Below are 19,253 nucleotides of genomic sequence, written 5' to 3'. Positions count from 1 at the left end.
TGATTACCTGTAAAGACTCGCATTCCAACCATTATTTTGTAAATTGAGTTTGTGTCTTTATATCCCCTGTTTGTGAACAGAACTCCCACTTACCTGACGAAGGAGCAGCGCTCCGAAAGCTAGTGGCTTTTGCTACCAAATAAACCTGTTGGACTTTAACCTGGTGTTGTTAAACTTCTTACTGTGTTTACCCCAGTCCAACGCCAGCATCTCCACATCATGACTACCATCGACACCGCAAACTGCCATCTCCAAGTGGAGAGGATCTCCAAGAAGATCGCGCATATTGACACACACATCAAGTTTCTACAAAGATGCAAGAAAGCAGACAAGATACTGAAAGGACTACAGATCACGAACCCACTCAGGTCAACCTATAACACAGACTACGCTGAGAGCCTTTGCCGTTGCACCTCTCTCACCCTCCTCAACCACCTCATACACCAACTCTACAGCAAACACCGCAGCCTGGAAACCAAGATAGAGTCCATATTCTCAACTTGCGCTCAGGACACAGACCAGCTGCGAAACTCTGCCAAGCAGACGAGACAAAGGAACTACACCATCTACATCCACACCAAGAACAGGAAACTTGGTATCACCACCAGCAGCAACCAAGCCTAACCCGGTACCACAGTAGAAAACTACCACTGCAGGGAAGTCCATTGTCAACTTGTCGGACTACACACTTTAACCAGATGAAATCGAAGTTCTCAGCCGAGGGCTCAATTTCTGTCCCACCACCAAAATAGACCCCATCAGTCTCGCAGCGGACACAGAGCAATTCATCAGGCGAATGAGGCTGCGGGAGTTCTTCCACAAATCCCAAGAGGCCAACAGTGAACACAATGAGACAGCTAATGAACCGGAACAGCCGACAGAGAGATCCGCAGTGCATCCGAAGAGGAAAGAGTCGAATTGGACTCCTCCGGAAGGCCGCTGCCCTCGACTTGACATGTATGCCCAAGCCGTCAGGAGGTGCGTCAACATCAGATTCATCAGCCGCACTCACAAGACAGCCCCGAACATCACCCAAGCACAACGCAACACCATCCGTGCTCTCAAGACCAACCGCAACATTGTCATCAAACCAGCAGACAAAGGAGGGGCCATCGTCATACTGAACAGAACGGATTACTGCAAAGAAGTGTATCGACAACTGAACAAAGGGGAACACTACAGACAGTTACCCGCAGATCCGACCAAAGAACACTCCCGTCAACTCAACACTCTGATCAAGACCTTTGATCCGGACATTCAGAGCACCCTGCGTGCTCTCATCCCACGTACTCTCCGCGTTGGAGATCTCTACTGCCTCCCGAAGATACACAAGGCAAACACACCCAGCCGTCCCATCGTATCGGGCAATGGGACCCTATGCGAAAACCTCTCCGGCTACGTCGAGGGCATCCTGAAACCCGTTGTACAAAGAACCCCCAGCTTTTGTTGCGACACTACGGACTTCCTACAGAAACTCAACACACATGGAGGAGTTGAGCCAGGAGCACTCCTCGTCACAATGGATGTCTTGGCACTCTACACCAGCATCCCCCATGACGATGGCATTGCTGCAACTGCCTCAGTACTCAACGCCGACAACTGCCAGTCTCCAGATGCAATTTTACAACTCATCCGCTTCATCCTGGACCACAATGTCTTCACCTTCAACAACCAATTCTTCATCCACACGGAACAGCCATGGGGACCAAATTCGCACCTCAATATGCCAACATCTTCATGCACAGGTTCGAACAAGACCTCTTCACCGCACAGGGCCTTCAACCGCTGCTATACACTAGATACATCGATGACATTTTCTTCCTTTGGAGTCATGGTGAACAATCACTGAAACAACTCTATGATGACATCAACAAGTTCCATCCCACCATCAGACTCACCATAGACTACTCTCCGGAATCGGTTGCATTCTTGGACACACGCATCTCCATCAAGGACGGTCACCTCAGCACTTCACTGTCCCGCAAGCCCACAGATAACTTCACGATGCTCCACTTCTCCAGCTTCCACCCTAAACACGTTAAAGAAGCCATCCCCTACGGACAAGCCCTCCGTATACACAGGACCTGCTCAGATGAGGAGGATTGCAACAGATACCTCCAGACGCTGAAAGATGCCCTCATAAGAACAGGATTTGGCGCTCGACTCATCGATCGACAGTTCCGATGCGCCACAGCGAAAAACCGCACCGACCTCCTCAGAAGACAAACACGGGACACGGCAGACAGAGTACCCTTCGTCGTCCAGTACTTCCCCAGAAGCTACGACATATTCTCCAGAGCCTTCAACATGTCATTGATGAAGACTAACATCTCGCCAAGGCCGTCCCCACACCCCCATTTCTTGCCTTCAAACAACCGCACAATCTCAAACAGACCATTGTCCGCAGCAAACTACCCAGCCTTCTGGAGAACAGTGACCACGACACCACACAACCTTGCCACAGCAACCTCTGCAAGACATGCTGGATCATCGACATGGATGCCATCATTTCACGTGAGAACACCATCCACCAGGTACATGGTACATACTCTTGCAACTCGGCCAATGTTGTCTACATGATATGCCGCAGGAAAGGATGTCCCGAGGCATGGTACATTGGGGAGACCATGCAGATGCTATGACAACGGATGAATGGACACCGCTCGACAATCACCAGGCAAGAGTGTTCTCTTCCTGTTGGGGAACACTTCAGCGGTCACGAGCATTCAGCCTCTGATTTTCGGGTAAGCGTTCTCCAAGGCAGCCTTCACGACACACGACAACGCAGAATCGCTGAGCAGAAACTGATAGCCAAGTTCCGCACACATGAGGACGGCCTCAACCGGGATCTTGGGTTCATGTCACACTATCTGTAACCCCCATGACTTGCCTGGGCTTGCAAAATCTCACTAACTGTCCTGTCTGGAGACAATATACATCTCTTTAACCTGTGCTTAACGCTCCCTCCATTCACATTGTCTGTACCTTTAAGACTTGATTATCTGTAAAGACTCGCATTCCAATCATTATTTTGTAAATTGAGTTTGTGTCTTTATAAGCCCTGTTTGTGAACAGAACTCCCACTTACCTGATGAAGGAGCAGCGCTCCAAAAGCGAGTGGCTTTTGCTACCAAATAAACCTGTTGGACTTTAACCTGGTGTTGTGAGACTTCTTACTGTGTTTACCCCAGTCCAACGTCGGTATCTCCATATCATGTCCATCAAACACTCCCAGGACAGGTACAGCATGGGATTAGATACAGAGTAAAGGTACCTCTATGTCATCTGGACCCATGTTGATTGCTACTTCTGTTACATTTTATTCATGCTTCAATAAAATTGACAGTTTAATCCTGATAATAGAACTTTCTGTGCATGCAGTCCCGGCCAAGCTAGTTTCAACTTTCACCCGAGTCCTTTTCTTTCCCTTTTCTCTGCATGAAGAAGTGAATTGATGTTGAGGCTGAGGATCTGGCTTTCCTAAACCCTTGCAGTTTGTGTAATGTTAGGGAGGAAGTTGGTACTGCCAGTTTGGCACTGCCAGGGGCAGGCCCTCTATAACCCCACTGCGGAGGGTTCCCTCGTCTGTGCTTGTGGGAAGGGGGGGTGGGGCGGTGCCTGTGTCTGCACTGGGTTGTGAATTTGAGAATGGGTGGCAGAGATTGTGGGGTGCAGATACCCAGCGGAGGGGAGATTTGGGTCACCCTGTTGCTTGTTTGGTGGGGGGAGGGCTGGTTCCCCATGTCCATTGGGAGTTCGGTCCTTTAAAAACGGCTCCCTGATCTCTGAATCCCAGCTTTGTTGGTGTGTTTTGCCTCCGCGCCCCCAGATAGTAGCGTGATCCTTGCCAGCACTCTGAAATTGCACAGAGTGCTATTTGACCTGCCTAGAAAAGGCAGCTGTGAAGCCAGCGAGTTTCACACAGCTTTTCTCGCCTGAATCAGCACTCTGTGCAACCTTGGGAAAATTACACTCTCAGTCTCTCTCATGACGGATTCCAGACTTCACCTTCAAAGACCTAACCTGGGAATTATCTCCAAACATCGCTCTAACTCCAAAGGGCGGCACAGTGGTTAGCACTGCTGCCTCATAGTGCCAAGGACCCGGCTTCAATTCCCAGCTTGGGTCACTGTGCAGAGTTTGCACATTCTCCCCATATCTGTGTGGGTTTCCTCCGGGTGCTCCAGTTTCCTCCCAGTCCAAAAGACATGCTGGTTAGGCACATTGGCCATGCTAAATTGTACCCGACTTGGGGATTTTCACAGTCACTTCATTGCAGTGTGAAGGTAAGCCTACTTGTGACTAATAAATACAGTTTAAAAGTTTAAAATTTAAACTCAAATGACTTCAACAATGACCTACCTCTCAGGCTCTCGGTCTCATCTCCTGAAACCAAAACCTATGTGACCTTTGTCAGAAGTTTTGGCTGGCTGGCAGTATGTATTTGTGGTGCTATTGGTCTTTTTCTGATTGGTCGTATATAACTGAAGTTCGGCAGGGTCTGTAGTGGGGCCTCAAACTTTTACAATTTATACTATTTATGGGGGGAGTGATGGCCGAGTGGTATTATCGCTCGATTATTCATCCAAAAACACAGCTAATGCTCTGGAGACCCGGGTTCGAATCTTGTGATGGTAATTTGTGGAATTTGAATTCAGTAAAAAAAGAATCTGGAATTAAGAATCTATCGATGACCATGAAACCATTGTGGTTGATTCTTAAATGCCCTCCAGCAACTAGGGTTGGGCAATAACTGCTGGACAGCCAGTAACACCCATGTCCCCTGAATGAATTTTAAAAATGACTCAGATGAGGGGAGCGAAGGCACGGCAGCTAAATTTGCAGATAATACACAAACGTAGGTGGGAAGACAGTGAAATTTGCTCCAGTTGATGATTGCAGTTTAAAAAGCGGAAAAACGTGTTTTTTAATCAATTCAGCTAGAATGGAAAAGATAAGATTCAGAAAGGAGAAGCAGAGACTAAAGGTTCCTCGAGACCCTGAGACAACTCTATAAGAATGAAGCATTTGCAGCACTAACAGGCTCATTCTGTGTTGCATCATAAATTCTGTTCCGCACAAGTTTTATTTTTAATTCAGTCACAGGATGACAATTACTGGCAATGTCAGCACTAACGGGCTCATTCTGTGTTGCATCATAAATTCTGTTCCGCGCAAGTTTTACTTTTAATTCAGTCACAGGATGACAATTACTGGCAATGTCAGCACTTATCACTCACCCCAAATTTCCCTTGAACTGAGTGTCTCGCTCGGCCATTTCAGAGGGACAATTCAGAGCCAAACATGTTGCTGTGGGTCTGGAGCCACATGTAGGCCAGACCAGGTAAGGACAGCAGATTTCCTTCCCTAAAGGGACATCAGTGAACCAGATAGATTTTTTCAACAATTGACAATGGTTTCATGTCACCATTACTGAGACTAGGATTCAATTCTAGATTGATTTGATTTAAGAAATGGGAGCAGGAGTAGGCCATCTAGCCCCTCGAGCCTGCCCCGCCATTCAATAAGATCATGGCTGATCTGAAGTGGATCAGTTCCACTTACCCGCCTGATCCCTATAACCCCTAATTCCCTTTCCGATCAGGAATCCATCTATCCGTGATTTAAACATATTCAACGAGGTAGCCTCCACCACTTCAGTGGGCAGAGAATTCCAGAGATTCACCACCCTCTGAGAGAAGAAGTTCCTCCTCAACTCTGTCCTAAACTGACCCCCCTTTATTTTGAGGCTGTGCCCTCTAGTTCTAGTTTCCTTTCTAAGTGGAAAGAATCTCTCCATCTCTACCCTATCCAGCCCCTTCATTATCTTATAGGTCTCTATAAGATCCCCCCTCAGCCTTCTAAATTCCAACGAATACAAACCCAATCTGCTCAGTCTCTCCTCATAATCAACACCCCTCATCTCTGGTATCAACCTGGTGAACCTTCTCTGCACTCCCTCCAAGGCCAATATATCCTTCTGCAAATAAGGGGACCAATACTGCACACAGTATTCCAGCTGCGGCCTCACCAATGCCCTGTACAGATGCAGCAAGACATCTCTGCTTTTATATTCTATCCCCCTTGTGATATAGGCCAACATCCCATTTGCCTTCTTGATCACCTGTTGCACCTGCAGACTGGGTTTTTGCGTCTCATGCACAAGGACCCCCAGATCCCTCTGCACAGCAGCATGTTGTAATTTCTTTCCATTTAGATAATAATCCAATTTGCTATTATTTCTTCCAAAGTGAATAACCTCACATTTGTTAACGTTATACTCCATCTGCCAGATCCTCGCCCACTCACTCAGCCTGTCCAAATCTCTCTGCAGACCTTCTACGCCCTCCACACGATTCACTTTTCCACTTATCTTTGTGTCATCTGCAAACTTTGTTACCCTACACTCAGTCCCCTCCTCCAGATCGTCTATATAAATGGTAAATAGTTGAGGCCCCAGCACCGATCCCTGCGGCATGCCACTAGTTACCATCTGCCAACCAGAAAAGCACCCATTTATTCCGACTCTCTGCTTCCTGTCGGATAGCCAATCCCCAATCCACGCTAACACCCTACCCCCAACTCCGTGTGACCCAATCTTCTTCAGCAACCTTTTGTGAGGCACCTTATCAAACGCCTTTTGGAAATCTAAAAACACCGCATCCACCGGTTCCCCTCCGTCAACCGCACTAGTCACATCTTCATAAAAATCCAACAAATTCGTCAAGCATGACTTTCCCCTCATGAATCCATGCTGCGTCTGCTTAATCGAACCATTCTTATCCAGATGGCCTGCTATTTCTTCTTTAATGATGGATTCCAGCATTTTCCCAACTACAGACGTTAAGCTAACCGGCCTGTAGTTACCCGCCTTTTGTCTATTTCCTTTTTTAAACAGCGGCGTAACATTAGCCATTTTCCAATCCGCCGGCACTACCCCAGAATCCAACGAATTTTGATAAATAACCACTAACGCATCCGCTATTACCTCTGACATTTCTTTCAGTGCCGTGGGATGCATTCCATCCGGGCCCGGGGACTTGTCCACCTTCAGTCCCGTTAGTCTACCAAGCACTGCCTCCCTGGTAACATTAATTGTATTGAGTACCTCTCCTCCTACCAACCCTCTATCGTTAATATTCGGTAAACTGTTTGTGTCTTCCACCGTGAAGACCGACACAAAAAACTTATTTAAAGTTTCAGCCATTTCCTCATTTCCCACTATTAAATCCCCCCTCTCGTCCTCCAAGGGTCCAACATTCACTCTTGCCACTCTATTCCTTTTTATATATTTGTAAAAGCTTTTACTATCATTTTTTATATTTAGAGCTAGCCTAGCTTCATAACCTATCTTTCCTTTCTTTATCGCCTTCTTAGTCGTTCTTTGTTGTTTCTTAAAGTTTTCCCAATCTTCCGATTCTCCACTATTTTTGGCCACTCTGTACGCATCGGTCTTTAATTTAATACTCTCCTTAATTTCCTTCGTTATCCACGGCTGGTTATCCCTTTTCTCACAGCCCTTCTTTATCACCGGAATATATTGTTGCTGAGTACTGAAAAGGATCTCCTTAAAAATCCTCCGTTCCTCAGCTGTCCTACCTACCAGTCTGCTGTCCCAGTCCACCTTAGCCAATTCAGCCCTCATCCTATCGTACTTCCCTCTGTTCAAACAGAGGACAGTGGTATGGGGCCCTACTTTCTCCTCTTCCATTTGTATCAGAAATTTGACCATATTGTGATCACTTGGCCCAAGAGGGTCCTTCACAAGAACATACTTAATTCTACCTACCTCGTTACACATTACCAGATCTAAGATAACTCGTTCCCTCATCGGTTCTGTAACATACTGTTCAAGGTAACTATCCCGACAGCATTCTAAGAACTCTTCCTCCATCCCACTCCTTCCAACTTGAATCAGCCAATCAATATGCAGGTTGAAGTCCCCCATGATTATTGCCGTTCTGTTTTTGCACGCATCCATTATTTGCTTGTTTATAGCCCTCCCCACCTCAACATTATTATTTGGGGGCCTATAGACCACGCCTACTAGTGTCTTTCTCCCCCTACTATTCCTTATCTCTACCCATAACGATTCCACGTTTTGTTCCTTAGAGCCTATGTCATCCCTCACGACTACCCTGATATTATCTTTTATTAACAGAGCTACCCCACCACCTTTTCCTTCCTGTCTATTCTTCCTAAATGCCTGATACCCCTGGATATTCATCTCCCAGTCCTGGTCTCCCTGCAGCCACGTTTCTGTAATGGCCACTAGATCATACCCATTCGTGCTGATTTGCACCATCAACTCAATGCTTCTTGCATTCAGGCAAAGTGTCTTTATTCCAGCTTTTATCTGGACCCGATTTGATGAAACGCTATCAACCTCTCCCTCGCCCTCTACTCCTTTAACTACTTGAATGCCCTCATTCACTTGCACTCGCTCCCTCTCCTCTACCATTGATTTCGTAATTCCTCTTACCTCTGCACCCTCCCCCCCATAAATTAGTTTAAAGCCCTATCTACAGCCCTAGTGATACGATTCGCTAGGACTCTGGTCCCAGCACGGTTCAAACGGAGACCATCCCATCTATACAGGTCCCATCTGCCCAAATACTGGTGCCAATGCCCCATGAATTCGAACCCATTCCTCCCACACCAATCCTTGAGCCACGCATTCGTCTCCTTAATCCTATTAACCCTGCGCCAATTTGCGCGTGGCTCAGTTAGTAATCCAGAGATTACCACCTTGTTGGTTCTGCTTTTTAATTTGTTCCCTAGCTCTTCGTACTCCCTCTGTAGATCCTTAGTTCCTGTTTTGTCTCTGTCATTGGCACCTACATGGACCACAACAACTGGATTTTCACCCTCCCACTCCAGATTCCTCTGCAGCCCAGATGATACATCCTGGACCTGAGCACCAGGCAGGCAACACAACCTACGGTATTGCTTCTCCTGGTCACAGAGAATTTGATTTATTATTGTCACATGTATTGGTATACAGTGAAAAGTATTGTTTTTTGCGTGTTATACAGACAAAGCACACCGTTCATAGAGTACATGGGGGGGGGGAAGGAAAGGAGAAGGTGCAGAATGTAGTGTTACAGTCATTGCTAGGGTGGAGAGAGAGATCAGCTGAATATATTCAGAAGTCTGATGGCAGCAGGGAACAAGCTGTTCTGAGTCAGTTGGTAGGTGGCCTTCGACTTTTTTATCTTTTTCCCGACAGAAGAAGTTGGAAGGGAGAATACCCAGGGTGCATGGTCCTTGATTATGCTGGCTGCTTTGCCAAGGCAGCAGGAAGTGTAAACGGAATCAATGGATGGGAGGTTGGTTTGTGTGATGGACTGGGCTACATTCACAACATTTTGTAGTTTCTTGCCATATTGGCCAGGGCAGGAGACATTGTATTTCTTCATTGTATTTACATTTTCCAAGAATTCTCCAGAACAGTGTACAGTTCTGGTCACCCTATTATAGAACAAATACTATTAAACAGAGGAGCAGAGGGATCTAGGTGTATGTGTGCATAGATCCCTGAAAGTTGGGAATCAAGTAGATAAGGTTGTTAAGAAGGCATATGGTGTCTTGGCGTTTATTGGTAGGGGGATTGAATTTAGGAGTCGTAGCGTTATGTTGCAACTGTACACAACTCTGGTGCGGCCGCACTTGGAGTACTGTGTGCAGTTCTGGTCCCCACATTACAGGAAGGATGTGGAGGCTTTGGAGAGGGTGCAGAGGAGGTTTACCAGGATGTTGCCTGGTATGGAGGGGAGATCCTATGAGGAGAGGCTGAGGGATTTGGGATTGTTTTCGCTGGAAAGGCGGCGGCTAAGAGGGGATCTTATTGAAACATATAAGATGATTAGAGGTTTAGATAGGGTGGATAGTGATAGCCTTTTTCCTCTGATGGAGAAATCCAGCACGAGGGGGCATGGCTTTAAATTGAGGGGGGGTAGTTATAGAACCGATGTCAGGGGTAGGTTCTTTACCCAGAGGGTGGTGAGGGATTGGAATGCCCTGCCAGCATCAGTAGTAAATGCGCCTAGTTTGGGGGCGTTTAAGAGATCCGTAGATAGGTTCATGGACGAAAAGAAATTGGTTTAGGTTGGAGGGTCACAGTTTTTTTTTTAACTGGTCGGTGCAACATCGTGGGCCGAAGGGCCTGTTCTGCGCTGTAATGTTCTATGTTCTATGTTCTATGTTCTAAACACAAAAGAGTGCAGAAAAGATTTACGAGGATGCGAGCGGGACTTGATGGTTTGAGGCTGGATAGACTGGGATTGTTTTCCCTGGAGCCTTGGAGGCTTAGGGGTGATCTTATAGAGGTCTGTAAAACAATGAGGGGTATGGATCAGCTAGATGGTCAACATCTTTTCTCAAAGGCACGGGAGTCTAAAACTAGAGGGCATAGGTTTAAGGTGAGAGATGCAAAAGGATCCGGGGGTAATTTTTTCACACAGAGGGTGTGAATGAGGTAGTGTCGAGGCAGGTACAATTTTCTCTTTTAAAAAGCATTTAGACAGTTATAAGATTGTTATAGAGGGATATGGGCCAAACATGGTCAATTGCCACCAGTGCCCCACAGGGCTGTGTCCTCAGCCCCCTACTATACTCCTTATACTCGTTTAAATCACGGGTAGATAGTTTTCTGATCGCTAAGGGAATTAGGGGATATGGGGAGCAGGCGGGTAAGTGGAACTGATTCGTTTCAGATCAGTCATGATCTTGTTGAATGGCGGGGCAGGCTCGAAGGGCCAGATGGCCTACTCCTGCTCCTATTTCTTATGTTCTTATGTTCTTATACACCCATGACCATGGCGCCAAATTCTTCTCCAATTCAATTTTCAAGTTTGCTGACGACACCACTGTGTGGGTCGAATTTCAAACAATGATGAGACAGAGTACAGGAATGAGATAGAGAATCTGGTGAACTGGTGCAGCAACAACAATCTCTCCCTCAATGTCAACAAAATGAAGGAGATGGTCATCAACTTCAGGAAGCGTAGAGGAGAACATGCCCCTGTCTACATCAACGGGAACGAAGTAGAAATAGTTGAAAGCTTCAAGTTTTTAGATGTCCTGTCCTGGTCCCCCCCATGCCGACACTATAGTTGAGAAAGCCCACCGACGCCTCTACTTTTTCTGAAGACTAAGGAAATTTGGCATGTCAGCTACGACTCTCAAAAGCTTTCACAGATGCACCATAGAAAGCATTCTTTCTGGTTGTATCACAGCTTGGTATGGCTCCTGCTCTGCCCAAGACTGCAAGGAACTACAAAAGGTTGTGAATGTAGCCCAATCCATCACGCAAACCAGTGGATGGCAGCAGGGAGGAAGCTGTTCTTGAGTCGGTTGGTACAAGGTGTCAGACTTTTGTATCTTTTTCCCGACGGAAGAGGGTGGACAAGAGAATGTCTGGGGTGCGTGGAGTCCTTAATTATGCTGGCTGCTTTACCGAGGCAACGAGAAGTGTAGACAGAGTCAATGGATGGGAGTCTGGTCTGATAAGCTGGCAAAGGAACCATCCCTTACCCCTGGCCTGACTGCAGACCCCTCATGCCCAGATGACTCACCACATCCTGATCCCAACTCTACCAGTGCCCAGGGATATGTATCTGAACTAGTGTCCCGGTGTGTCAGATGGTTATCGGTGCTTTCCCCCTCTTGGGGTTCCTGTCAATGGGGAGGCAATAGTTTTAGGTGTCTGGAAGCAGGGATTAGGAACATGTTGTGAAGGAGTTTGGAAGCAAAATGTCCTAAGTCATGTAGACAGCACCTTATTCATCATGCAAGATAGCAGAATGAGGAGGAGATGGGGGAACAAGGTGGGAACATATTGTTACTGTGAATATTCTCTGTAACTTTAGACAATCTCTTCCAAAGGGCTCCAGTGTTATATATTTAAGTGGTTGCATGATTGCTTTAAGAGACAGTCATATGATTTGATGGGGATGTTATTGGGGTGTTTCACACCATCAAATCATGTCACTAGCTCTTAAAGCAATCGTGCAACCACTTAAGTATGTAGCATCAAGAGATTTGCAGGGCAATGGGGAAAAAACAAGGTGGCATGGGACTAATTGGGTAGTTCTTTCAAAGAGCCAGGACATGCACAATGGGCCGAATGGCCCCCTTATGTGCTCTAGAATGCTCTGATGCTAAGTGCAAAGAAATCCGCTCTCAAATAATAAGCAAAAAAAAAGACTCAGTGTGATTCTGATAGTTGCTATCTAGTTTAAGTTTGAATATTCTCAAACAGAGCTTCAGTTCGACTGCAGGATTTGATTATTTAAATCCAGGGTTCTTCTGCCCAGTTAAAAATAAGATGCAACAATGCGAGTTAAAATAACTCTTTTTCAAACGTGCCCTAACAGAGGAGAGAAGGGAAGTTCCTCACTCATACAGAATAGAAACAGTGCATATAATAAGCTGGAAAAAGCTGCTAACCTTACCCTGCCCAGCTAGCTTTTCCATTACAATGTTCTAGCACTAATGTTTAGAGTTGAGATTGGGTTACCCCAGGAACACCTGCTGGGTTTGTTCTCTTCTGATGTCAGTGCTGCTGTTGTGTAAGTCCTAAGGTGAATTATGTGGTGAGTATCTTTCATTTGGGTTGCCAATCCTCCAGGATTGACCTGGAGTCTCCAGGGATTGAAGATCAGTTTCCGGGACATGGCTGTGTGTGACCCTGGGGAAAAATCATCGGGGCAGTAAAAGGTGTTTGTTCTGTCATTTTCTTTGAACCTATTTCTTTATCAAATGTAAAAATATTGAATATGGTGGGGGAGTACAGGTGGGAAAGGCTGTTTGAGTGATAGCCAAGCATCATCTAATTATATAATGAGTTTTTTCACTTTTCAATTGACATAGGAAGGCAGCGCGTCACAAGGATGGATGTGTTGGCCAAGGAATGGCTGGAGTGTTCAGCAGAAGTGTAGACGGAGTCAATGGGTGAGAGGCTGGTTTGAGTGATGGACTGGGCTTCGTTCACGGCCCTTTGTAGTTTCTTGCAGTCTTGGACAGAGCAGGAGCCATACCAACTGTGATACAACCAGAAAGAATGCTTCCTATGGTGCATCTGTAAAGGTTGGTGAGAATCGTAGCTGACATGCCAAACTTCCTTAGTCTCCTGAGAAAGTAGAGGTGTTGGTGGGCTTTCTTAACTATAGTATTGGTATGAAGGGACCAGGACAGGTTGTTGGTGATCTGGACACCTAAAAATTTGAAGCTCTTGACTATTTCTACTTCATCCCCATTGATGTGGACAGGGGCATGTTCTCCTCTACGCTTCCTGAAGTCGATGACTATTTCCTTCATTTTGTTGATATTGAGGGAGAGATTATTGTTGCCGCACCAGTTCACCAGATTCTCTATCTCATTCCTGTACTCCGTCTCGTCATTGTTTGAGATCTGACCCACTACGATGGTATCGTCAGCAAACTTGAAAATGGAGTTGGAGGGGAATTTGGCCGCACAGTCATAGGTGTATAGGGAGTATTGTAAGGGGCTGAGGACACAGCCTTGTGGGACACCAGTGTTGAGGGTGATCGTGCAGGAGGATATCCCGATCAAGCCTTTATGCCTCACCTCCCCTCCTTGTGATTGCCCCATTGTGTTGTTAGGGTTAGAATGATAGAGTCCCTACACTGCAGTAGGAGGCCATTCAGTCCATCAAGCCTGCACCGATCACAGTCCCACCCAGGCCTCATCCTCGTAACCCCACGTATTTACCCTGCTAATTCCCCTGACACTAAGGGGCAATTTAGCATGGCCAATGCACTTAACCAGCACATCTTTGGAGTGTGGGAGGAAACTATACCCACGCAGACACAGGGAGAACGTGCAGACTCCCGAGGGTTGCTAACTGAGATTAAATATATTTGTGGGACGCGCTCAAGCTTGGGGCAGCCGCCGCCAAGGCACAATGGGGAAAGGCCACCGTGTAAAGCGTCTCAACCGAGGCAGACCGAGGGCCGGGTAACTGCAGAATACCCTCGGCTTGCGTAACTGTGTGCCAACCTGAAAAATAATGGCACACAGTAAACTCTGACACATGTATACAGTTTTAAGAAATGAAATGTAACGAAATGTAATGTTTTTGTAAATAAGCACTGTATTGTACTGTAAAAATGATTGTTTTTTGCACTGTTTATGACTTTTGGATCTGTCATTTTGCAATGTTTTATTGGAGAGTTTTTTTTGTGAATAAAGTATATTTTTGAAATTAAAAAAAAAAATTTGTGGAAGTTTCATCATCTCACTTGCGCCCACACTCCAGCCATTAGTCAACCAACACATCCATTTTTGTGACTGATGCACGTCAATTGAACTCAAGACACGAGGCTTCGGTAACTGAAGGCTTTTATTGCCTAACAATGGAACTACTAGAACGTAAGTACACCATCCCAGACTGACGAGGTCCCGCCCGAGCAGGGGGTCTTATACCTCTCCCAGGAGGCGGAGCCCGACTGGGATGTGCCACAACAGTAACAACCACAGGTGTATTAATCCCACCCTAGCCCAACAACAACATTAGAACAATCCCACAGTGTGAACACCCTAGCCCAACAACAACATTAGAACAACCCCACAGTGGGAACCAACGATGGTTCACCACATTCACCCCTCCTTTGAGAACAAAGGCCGGCGGGGTGCGAAAACAGACTAAAAAAAAGTCAACAGATTATAAGTCCAGACGGTCTGGAGGACCGCACCGTCGTTGTGACCTCCTCAATACCGGCGGTGACACCGGAGTAGGTGCTTGCGGTGGTGTTCTCTCCAAAACAGCGTCCGGCTGTCCTCCCACGGACTCACGGGCCGGTTGACCCTGATGAAGCGGTAGTGCAGGGGATCCCGGTACATTCTGCGATGGCGCCGATCTCCAGGTCTCAGGCAAGCTGTACATTGGAGTATAACTGCTAAGCACTGGTCCCGGTGCTGACTGCGCCACGTCCGGGGAAGAAATAAGGGATTAGGGATTCGTCACTGGGGGTATGGGAGCGACAGAAGTTGCTACGTCCCCTGCGGGCGCCAGGTCTCGGATTGAGACTGTGTCCTCTCGCCCGTCAGGATATGCCACATAGGCATACTGAGGGTTGGCGTGGAGGAGGTGGACCTGTTCGATCAAGGGGTCGGACTTGTGGGCCTTTACATGTCGCCGCAGAAGGACGGGTCCTGGGTACGTCAACCAGGCTGGTAAAGATATCCCCGAGGACGACTTCCGAGGGAATGAGAACATCCTCTCGTGGGGAGTAGCATTGGTTGCCGTACACAGGAGGGAGCGAATGGAGTGAAGCGCATTAGGGAGGACCTCCTGCCAATGGGAGACTGGAAGGCCTTTGGACTTCAGCGCCAATAGGACAGCCTTCCAGACTGTAGCATTCTCTCTTTCCACCTGTCCATTGCCCCTAGGGTTGTAACTCGTGGTCCTACTAGAGGCAATCCCGTATGAGAGCAGGAATTGCCTCAAGTCATTACTCATGAATGACGAGCCCCTGTCGCTATGTATATAGCTGGGGTACCCGAACAGGGTAAAAAGATCACGGAATGCCTTGATCACCGTGGCAGTCGACGTGTCCGCGCAGGGGACAACAAACGGGAACCGGGAGTACTCGTCTATTATGTTCAGAAAGTACACGTTCCGATCTGTTGAGGGAAGGGGGCCCTTCAAATCCACACTCAGCCTCTCGAAGGGGCGAGTGGCCTTGACCAAATGTGCCCGGTCAGGTCGGTAAAAGTGCGGTTTGCATTCCGCGCAAATCCGACAGCTCCTTGTCACTGACCTGACGTCCTCCACCGAGTAAGGCAGGTTGCGGGCTTTGATAAAGTGGTAGAGCCGAGTGACCCCAGGATGGCACAGGTCATTATGGAGGGCGTTCAAGCGATCCTCCTGCATAGTAGCGCATGTTCCGCGCGAGAGGGCATCCGAGGGCTCATTGAGTTTCCCTGGACGATACATAATATCGTAGTTATAGGTGGAGAGCTCAATTCTCCACCGCAAGATCTTGTCATTCTTGATCTTGCCCCTCTGCGTGTTATTGAACATCAACGCCAGGGACCGCTGGTCCGTGATCAGGGTGAACCACTTCCCCGCCAGGTAATGGCGCCAGTGTCTGACGGCCTCCACAATGGCCTGGGCCTCCTTTTCCACCGCTGAATGCCGAATTTCGGGACCTTGAAGGGTGCGGGAAAAAAACGCGACGGGCCTGCCTGCCTGGTTTAGTGTGGCGGCCAGGGCGAAATCAGATGCATCGCTTTCCACCTGAAAAGGGATGGATTCGTCTACCGCGTGCATCGTGGCTTTCGCAATGTCGTGTTTCAATGCCTTGAAGGCCAATTGGGCCTCTGGCGTGAGTGGAAAAGTCGTGGACTTAATAAGCAGACGGGCTTTGTCCGCGTAGTTGGGGACCCACTGCGCATAATAGGAGAAGAAGCCTAGGCATCTCCTCAGTGCTTTTGCGCTAGCGGGCAAAGGAAGTTCAGCAAGGGGGCGCATACGGTCGGGATCAGGGCCAATGACCCCGTTTTCCACTACGTATCCCAGGATGGCTAACCGGCGCGTACGGAATACACACTTCTCCCTGTTGTAGGTCAAATTCAGGCGAGATGCAGTGCGTAAAATGTTCTGGAGATTTGTGTCATGGTCCTGCTGATCACGGCCGCAGATGGTGACATTATCCAGGTACGGGAAGGTAGCCCGCAACCCGTTCTGGTCCACCATTCGGTCCATAGCACGCTGGAAGACCGAGACCCCATTGGTGACACCAAATGGAACCCTAAGAAACTGATACAGACGACCATCCGCCTCAAAAGCCGTGTAGTGTCGGTCCTCTGGGCGGATGGGGAGTTGGTGGTAGGCGGACTTAAGGTCTATGGTGGAGAACACCCGGTACTGCGCAATCTGATTGACCATATCAGATATGCGCGGGAGAGGATACGCATCCAGCTGCGTATATCGATTAATGGTCTGACTGTAATCAATGACCATCCGGGGTTTGTTCCCGCTCTTAACCACTACAACCTGTGCTCTCCACGGACTAACACTGGGCTGTATGATCCCTTCTTTGAGGAGCCGCTGAACCTCAGATCTGATGAAGATCCGATCTTCAGCGCTGTAACGCCTACTTTTAGTAGCGATGGGCTTGCAGCCTGGTACCAGATTCTTGAATAAAGAGGGTGTGGTGATCTTTAATGTAGAAAGATTGCATGCGGGGCGCTTTGGACAATTTGGAGACTGCAGCTGTTCCCCTACTGTCAGCGAAGGGAGTGGCCCACCGTACTGTAGGATCACACTCTTCATGTGGACCATAAAGTTTAGTCCGAGGAGAATTGGTGCGTAAAGATGCGGCAACACAAGGAGCCTGAATCGCTCGTAAATTGTGCCCTACACTTTCAGAGTTACCACACAACGTCCTTGAACAGGGACAGACCGGGACCGTGATGCCATAGAGATTGTCTGTTTAGCAGGTTGAATCTGGAGTCCACACCTCTTTACAGTGTCAGGGTGAATAAAACTCTCAGTGCTCCCGCTGTCAAACAGACAATAAATTGCACGACCATTTACCTCTATGTCCATCATTGAACAGTCAAGCCTGTGGTGCTTAGCCTGGTTCAGGGTGATCGACGCCACTGTTGGCCCTTGAACATCACTGCAGGCAGCTGAGGTCGATGCTGAGGACCCCTGCTGGTCGCTCCTGGTCGTCGTCGACCAAAATGGCCACCCCCATGAATCGCACATGGTTGAGGGCGCCAAGCGTAGCGACTCCCGGTGGTCATCCTCCTCCGACTCCGTCGACCACAATGGCGCCGTCCTGGACTCGCACGTGGACGAACCCCGTGGGTACTTCGACGTCGATGGTGATGATCCCCGTTCTGAAGGGTCACAGGCTGCACTGCCGTTCTTGGGCTTTGATCTGCACACCTTCGCGTAGTGCCCCTTTTTACCGCATTGATTACAGACCACCGCTTTAGCAGGACACTTTTGTCTTGAATGCTTGGCCATTCCGCAGAAGTAGCACCGCGGGCCGCATGGGGCTGCCGCCGTCGTCGGGTCTACATGGGAGCACGCCATAACACTGCACTTCGAGCCCGTGGGGCGAGGAGGGATTTGTGACTGCTCCTGCCACGTTGTCTCCACGTGGTCCTCCGGATACAGGACCAAGCTCTTCGAAGCCGCCTCAAGCATTTCAGCCATTTCCATAGCTTGGGTCAGGTTGAGATTCCCCTTTTCTAGCAGCTTGAGACGGATGTACGAAGATCCTACCCCTGCCACAAACGCATCTCGGGCGAGGTCATACATATACTGCTCAGCCGACACAGCTTTGCAGTCGCAGCCCCTGGCAAGCTGCAAGAGCTCATTGGCGTAATCCTCCATGGTTTCGCCCGACTGCCGACGTCGTGTAGCGAGGAGGTAACGAGCGTGGATCTCATTGGGAGGTTTCGTGTAGCGCTTTTTTAAAAGCTCGAGGGCCCTCGGGTAAGTGGTGGCCGCACGGATCACGAGGTAGACAGTGTCGGCTTACCCTCGCATGGAGGACCCGGAGTCTGTCATCATCTGTGATGACCGCTGCGGAGGCTGCCAGGTAGTCCTCAAAACACTTCAGCCAGTGGTCGAAGGTGTTAGAGGTGCTGACCGCACGTGGATCCAGCGTCAGACTCTCTGGCTTTAAGATTTGTTCCATACTCTCCTTTCCGTCGAGAGCTTAGTGTTAGGCAATAAAATTGATGCACGTCAATTGAACTCAAGACATGAGGCTTCGGTAACTGAAGGCTTTTATTGCCTAACAATGGAACTACTAGAACGTAAGTACACCATCCCAGACTGACGAGGTCCCGCCCGAGCAGGGGGTCTTATACCTCTCCCAGGAGGCGGAGCCCGACTGGGATGTGCCACAACAGTAACAACCACAGGTGTATTAATCCCACCCTAGCCCAACAACAACATTAGAACAACCCCACAGTGGGAACCAAGGATGGTTCACCACAGTGACTCACTGCCTTCCTACGCCAGTTAGGGAGCAAAACGTTTCAGTATCATTTTTATGATGCTTGACAATTAGACAAAAAAACCTTTATTTTTCCATTTTCAAGATTTTTATATCTGGTAAAGGGAAATGTTCAAAGAAAATTACAAGAGAAAAAAATCAAATCTATTTGAAGGTGCCTGGAATTCTCCTGCAGGGTTGCACAGAGCAGAGTCCAGGAGGCTGCAGGACAGTCCGGGAGGAGCTGGGAACTCCGGCTCCCAACTG

Source organism: Mustelus asterias, chromosome 10 (assembly GCF_964213995.1).
Source record: "Mustelus asterias chromosome 10, sMusAst1.hap1.1, whole genome shotgun sequence".
In the NCBI taxonomy this organism is placed as follows: domain Eukaryota; kingdom Metazoa; phylum Chordata; class Chondrichthyes; order Carcharhiniformes; family Triakidae; genus Mustelus; species Mustelus asterias.
The sequence above is the reverse complement of the archived record's forward strand: the minus strand, read 5'-3'. Positions refer to the sequence as shown.